The sequence below is a fragment of the Canis lupus genome, chromosome 17, assembly GCF_011100685.1.
Source record: "Canis lupus familiaris isolate Mischka breed German Shepherd chromosome 17, alternate assembly UU_Cfam_GSD_1.0, whole genome shotgun sequence".
Lineage (NCBI taxonomy): Eukaryota > Metazoa > Chordata > Mammalia > Carnivora > Canidae > Canis > Canis lupus.
In genome coordinates this window covers 48,893,385-48,900,299 of record NC_049238.1, presented here as the reverse complement: position 1 = coordinate 48,900,299, position 6,915 = coordinate 48,893,385, and the positions used below count along the sequence as shown (strand labels likewise).

Here is a 6,915-nt window from a genome sequence, read left to right as displayed (position 1 = left end):
TGAAAGGCTTCTTTGATCCCAAAAGGTCTTATGCAGCTTATTTACCTATCTGCTTTACCAGACTTGTTTGCTGTTGTCAAATACGAAAACTACTCTCAAAGGAAGATATTTAGGATGTGTGTTTATAAATACATTCCAGGCTATGATTATGAAGGCAGTTCGTCTATTTGTAGGACTCCAAGTGTTTCCTCCCCTTTCCTAAAAACATGTTCATTGTTAGTGCTGGCAACTCCTCTTAGTGATCCACTGCCACATACCTCTCTCCCAAGGTGTATGTGTGTCTGTTTGCGGGTGGGGTGGTGTGGGGTAGGTATACAGTTCTACAGAAGGAAGGGTAACACTTGGTTACTCTCTCCTTAGAACTGGTGGCTTGCACCTTGAGGGAGCCAGCAGACACTCACTGTGTGAAGAGTGGAGAGGGGAGATCCCTAGAAGCCGCTTGGAGATCAGTGTGTGCCCCCCGTACCTGGAGAGGGCCTACCCTTCCTCCTCTTGGTGCTCTGTGGCATGCCCTGTTCCGTTTTTCTCTGACCTCAATGAGCAGAAGAGCTTCCTGAAGCCTCGAAGAAACTCATTTTTTCAGCCATTTAGCCAACAGTGTTAAAGCACCTCCTGCACGCCAAGACCTGTGGTAGGAGGCAGAATGTAAAGGTGTCCAAGTTCTGGACCCCTCCTTACCTGGTCTGCAGACATGTGCTTCAGCTCCTGCTGGCTCCAGGTCCTGTAAATGCCTCGTATATTATTACCTGAATTCCAGCATTAAAAACTCATTTTTGAACCCTGAGCGAGCAAGGGACAGTAGTGCTGTCCAGGAACCTGGCAGAGTGTGCGTGCTCCAGGGCATGTAGCTGTCCGGGCAGGATGGAGGTGTTGCTATGGAGACTACCAGGCAGCCTTTCCACTCACAACTTCTAGGTTCCCTTTGACTTTTGAGTACACTTTTGAGTGCCATTCATTCTGAGGAAACCACATAGCTGTCTCTTTTCTTAGCTCTAGGAAGCTACAGAGTTGAGGAGGGGTTGTTGGCAAATAGGGAGGGCAGGGAGAGATTGAGTAGAGCCTGGGTAGGAAAATAGCTGGTGGGTGATGGAGCTCCCAGCAGACCAGTGGGGGGCAGTGGCTCATGCAGGTGTTCACGGAGCTGCTGCTGCCCGGACTAGTGGCTGGCGAAGCCCCTTGTAGCTGATCTCATTGTGTCCCACCCACTGCCCGCCCTCTCCCTGCCCCCCACAGGCTGCAGGACATTGCGGAACAAGGCCAGGAATAGCAGGATTGCTATAATTAAACCAGGCTCAATTTCCCTGAAGCCAGGAGCAGCGGTATTGGGACTCTGAGGCAGCGTGCTATAGTTGAGAGAGCACTGGAATTAGAGTCAGCAGGCCTGGATTCTGGCCCTAATTTTGCCCTAGCATAACTGTAAAGCAAGTCATGTTTACCCTTCTGGCTCATGTTTGCTGATCTGGAAAATGAGAAGACTGGTAAAGAGCAATGATTCCAAAGTGCTGCATCAGAATTATCTGAGAGCTTTCTTTAAAAATGCAGATTTCTAGGCCCAATCCATGGATCCCTATTAAATATGTCTGGGGTGGGCCCCGGGAATCTGTATTCAGGTGAATGCAAATTCATTTCATTTGGAGAGTCTGCCCATGTACTTGAGAGAGTCACAAGCACTTTGAGAGCAATCATACCAGGACGGTGAATCATGAGTTAGATATAAATGTCAAGTACACTCAGATATTGCAGAGAATTTATTAAAAGTATGTTATTTGATTAGCCCCAAGCCTTTATAGCAGTGATGCCACTTACCTCATAGGTAGTGCCTTTTAGCACACACACAAAAAAAACGACCTTCACTGAAACCCTCTTACATAAGCATAACTTCACAGGTGTATTTTACCTTCAGGAATGGACAGGCATTCATACAGTCTCATGTGGCAGTTGCCACATCAATGCTGCAAGAGGTGTAGGGGGGGAAGCAAAGAACAGGATTCTTAATGCTTTCCTGAAACTTTCCTTCTTTCACTTTAGTAATCCATTTCCTTGGTCATTTCTGACTCTTCAGTTTTCCATTTATTTATTCGAAAAATATTGACTAAATGCATTATATGTAACCAGACTCTGTTATGAACCGGGGCTACAATAAAGGACAGGGTTATAGGCCAATTAGAGTATGGTATCATGAGTGCTATGAGGTGGCCATAGGATTACCAATGGGGGTTCTCAACCAAGGCTGGCTCCAGATATCTTCTTGTCCTTCTCCTGAGTCTGAGTATGGGCATTTCCAAATATATGCAGACAGAATGATGTTTATTGGCAAAAGGTTGGAGCAAAACAAGGTTGGCTGTGACCAGCAGACTGGATGGACTGAGGAAAAGGTTTCCTTGGCAGGAATAATCTCAGTTAGTGATTAGTTAGAGATATGCAGACAAGTGATCAATCAGCATTCAGAAGATTTGAACAGTTCAGACAAGATGAATATCCTGGTAGGCAGGTGAGAATGAAACAGATAGGTATGGGGCAGCCCTGGTGGCTCAGTGGTTTAGTGCTGCCTTCGGCCCAGGGCGGGATCCTGGAGACCCAGGATCGAGTCCCGCATCGGGCTCCATGCATGGAGCCTGTTTCTCCCTCTACCTGTGTCACTGCCTCCCTCTCTCTATGTCTCTCATGAATAAATAAAATCTTTAAAAAACAAACAGGTAGATATGTATTCCATGAATTTGGCAGTGGTTGGGTGGACTCACCCTTAGGGTTCTGAAGGATAACTAGGGAGGTATCTTGCCCAGAAGGAAGTGGGAGACTGAGCAGGGTACCCAGGCAGGGACAAAGACATGGGGCATGATGGCAGGGGGAAAAGAAGGTGGGAGGTCAATGAGAAATTGCCCAAAGAAATTAAATTTGTATTGAGATCTGAAAAATGAGCAGGAATTAACCACACAGAGAGAGGAGGAAGTTATTTTAGGAAGAGGAAGTAGAACGCAAAGCCCCTGCAGAAAAGAGGCTATGAATGTCTGCTGCCTGAATAGAATCAATAGCTTTCCCTTCTGTGGAGAATGGACAAGAGCTCAGGAAGCTCACATGCCTGTAGATATTGACCAGGCCCTGGAAGAGAGAAGGATGCCTCAAAGGGGACAGATCTCCTTCCTAACCACAGACAATATTAATGATGACTGTGTAGTTGTTCTGATGATCTTGAAGTGGCTAATTTTAAGGGATCTTCTTCATCCCTTTGGGATTGACAGCTGGTGGGAAAGGAGACAGGAGATCCTTGGATGTAATTATATATTTTACTTCTGCAAAGGTACACATCTAATAACATTATTATTTTTGCTTTAAATGGTCAATGGTCCTTTAAATGTTTAAGCAATGGTAGAAAAGTAGATTAAAAATATTTCTCCACTTATTTAGCATTTTATGCTCTTTGTAATTATAAATTTATAATTTGAATTTTCATATGGTATCATATCACTTCAGCCTGAAGGATTTCCTTTAACATTCCTCATATGTGGATTTACTGATGATAAATGCAGTTTTCACTTACCTGAAATATCATTATTTCACTTTCCATTTTATTTTTTTTTTTGAAGATTTTATTTATTTATTCATGAGAGACACAGAGAGATAGAGAGAGAGGCAGAGACACAGGCCAAGGGAGAAGCAGGCTCCATGCAGGGAGCCTGATGTGGGACTCGATCCCGGGTTTCCAGGATCACACCCTGGGTGGAAGGCGCGCTAAACTGCTGAGCCACCCGGGCTGCCCTCACTTTCCATTTTAAAGAATATTTTTACTGGATATAGAATTCTAGCTTAACAGGGTTATTCTTTCAACACTTTATAGATATCACCCTATTGTCTTCTGGTCTCTATTGTTTCTGGTGAGAAATTAGTTGTAATTCTTATCATTGGTCCTCTGTATGTAATGTTTCTTCCCTTTCTGTGGTGTTTAAGATTTTCTTTCTTTGATTTAAAAAAAAATTTTTTTTAAAATTTATTCATGAGACACAGAGGGAGAGGCAGAGACATAAGCAGAGGGAGAAGCAGGCTCCCTGTGGGGAGCCTGTTGTAGGACTCGATCCCAGGACCCCAAGATCACAACCTGAGCCAAAGTTAGATGCTCAACCACTGAGCCACCCAGGTGCCCCTGATTTTTGAAATTTAAATGATAAAGGATTTTCTTTGTATTTGTTCTACTCACTTGGGTATTGCTGAACTTCTTAGGTCAATAAGCTGATACTTTGAATAATATTTAGAAATAATTTTGGTCCCATGTTTTTTTAAAGAACATTCTTTCTGCTCAATTCTCTCTCTTGTCTCTTTCTGGGACTCCAGCCTATTGTGTTACACTTCTACTATTTCACAAATCATTAAGGTTATTTTCATTTCTTTCAGTTTTTTGTGATTCAATTTGGATAATTGAATAGAATATTTATCTCCTGAAACTTCCTATCCTTTCATCCATTGTATCCATCCAGAGATGCTTTAACATATTTATCATAGTTATTTAAAAATCTTGCCTGCTAATTACAATATATGGATTGCTACTGTTTCTACTGACTATTTTCTCTTGATTTTGGGTTATAATTTCCTACTTCTTCACGAGTCTAATAATCTTTTTATTGTACATTCAGTATTGTGGATATTACATTGTGGAAACTCTGGTTTAGTTATCTTACTCCAAAGAGGGTTGATCCACTAAATTGCTAGTGGATCACTTTGTTTCTGTGGCGGCTTCATTCAGGCTCTGCTATAGCAGGACTATTTTTCTCTTAATCTTAGGATTTAGCTCTTAGTCTTGAATAGAGGATGTAGCAATACTAAGGTGATGAGAACAGATACTACACTTGATCTTAGCCAAAAGGCTGAGAAGTGATAGTTCTTAGTCTTGGGATAGAATTCTTACTACTAAGATATGGCCCTTTTGGGGTTTCACTGGAAAACTAGGGTTCTCTAAACTGGTGGTATTAAACTTCAGACTCTGTCTCCTCAGTATCAGACAGCTATTGAAATCTCTCCAAGGACCTTTAGGTTGTTGCTTTATGCTGGATTTCTTGGATTCTTTCCCTGAACATGTCCAGTTCAGAGTTATCCAAGGATTTGAAGAGAATTTTTACACAGATTTTGTGATTCCTCCTCTGTGACTCCCTCCTTTCCAAGATTTCCCTACTTAAATGTCCAGCTGCTTTGGTAGCCCTAAACTCTGATCTCTGACTTTGCTAAGTAGGACAGATGCTTCCTGCTTGAGCTCTATTTCCATTCACCACACCATACCATCCTTAAGGAAAAGATTGGGTAAATACAGATCTAATCTTGTGTGTCTTCCTTCTTTTAAAGGTCAAATCCCCTACAGTTTCCGCCTGTCCAAACTGCTCTCCAGTGCCTTCAAAGAATTTCTTTTAAAAAATATTTTATCTAGGGGCAGATGGATGGCTCAGTCAGTTAAGTGTCTGCTGTAAGCTCAGGTCATGATCCCAGAGTCCCAGGATCGAACCCCATGTCAGGTTCCCCGCTCAGTGGGGAATCTGCTCCTCCTCCCCCTTGTGCTCTCTCTCATTCTCTCAAATAAATAAAATCTTAAAAAATATTTTGTCTATAGTCTTTAATTATCAACAGGAGGACTAATCTAATATCCCAACATATCACTGGGATAGGGATTTTTTTTTAAAGATTATTTATTGGTTCACGAGACACATACACACACAGAGAGAGAGAGAGAGAGAGAGAGAGAGAGAGGCAGAGGGAGAAGCAGGCTCCATGCAGGGAGCCTGACGTGGGACTCCATCCCTGATCTCCAGGATCACGCCCTGGGCTGAAGGCAACGCTAAACCGCTGAGCCACCTGGGCTGCCCTGGGCTAGGGATTGATGGAAGTTGAGTTCATTCTCTGCATCTGACTTAGAAAGTTGTGAATCCAAAGAAGTGATAAGAATGACTCAAATGACTTATTTGGATCTGAGGGGAGTTTAAAAGCTAAATATGACCTTTTCATAGACCCTAGAGTCAGCACTCAAAATTATGCTGATGGAGACCAGTTATGAGGCTGAGATTTTTATGTAGGCATGCATTGAAGTCTCATTTTACAGGAGTGGTAATGGAAATAACAGTGGAATAGGAAGGTTTAGCTGGGCAAGTGGACAGACTTTGGGTCTGATTGAATAAGGAAGACAAAGGAGTGGGAAGAGGCAGAGACAACCCCTCAGTGTTGATCTTGGAAGACAAAAGATTGGCACTGCTCTTGAGAAAGGCAAGGAAATTGGGATGGGTTTTTACCGGTGGAGGTAATGTGAATAGTCCATGTGGAAGAGACATTGTCGGGATTATTTAGAGTAGAGTGGTGGTTTCTTTGAGGGAGAAATTGTGGAGAGAGACAAATGGAGATCCAGGGACTGGTCCTTGGCAAACACTGGTATTTAGAGGATGGGAAGAGAGAGTGGAAACTTCAACAGACCCAGAGGAGGGATCAGAGAAATGGAAGGGGATCTCCATGAGAACCAGTTAAGAAGGGAAGTTTAAGAATAAGGGGTTTTAAAAATAAAGAATAAGGGGCTTAAGGCAGTGGTGAAAGCTCAGGAGCTCAAGTTGGAGGTGAGGCAAGGAAAGAGCATCATAAGCAAGCAGGGTGGTCAGTGGTGACTTGGTTAGGATAGTTTTGGGACAGCAGAGAGAACAGAAGACAGCACAGGAAGTTAAAGAGGAAGCGAAGTTAATTACTTAACAAAAAAATGTTATCTGACTTTAATACAATCTTATTCCTCATCCTCCACTCTTCCAATCCCAGGTCAGGCCCTTAATAGCCTCTGGTCTTCCCAGAGACTGGTGATTGCAGCTGTTCCCAAATGGTTTTTGGTGAGCATTTCAGCCCTCTGGAAATTGACCATCCAGAAGAGGACTTGACTCAGAGGAGAGAGTGATGAACACACAG

At 43.0% G+C, this 6,915-nt stretch overlaps 1 pseudogene; it reads right to left on the bottom strand.

Moving 5' to 3' along the window:
• Positions 1–4,675: 4,675 nt before the first annotated feature.
• On the bottom strand, positions 4,676–4,868 carry LOC119864038 (annotated as a pseudogene).
• Between the last annotated feature and the right edge of the window lie 2,047 nt (positions 4,869–6,915).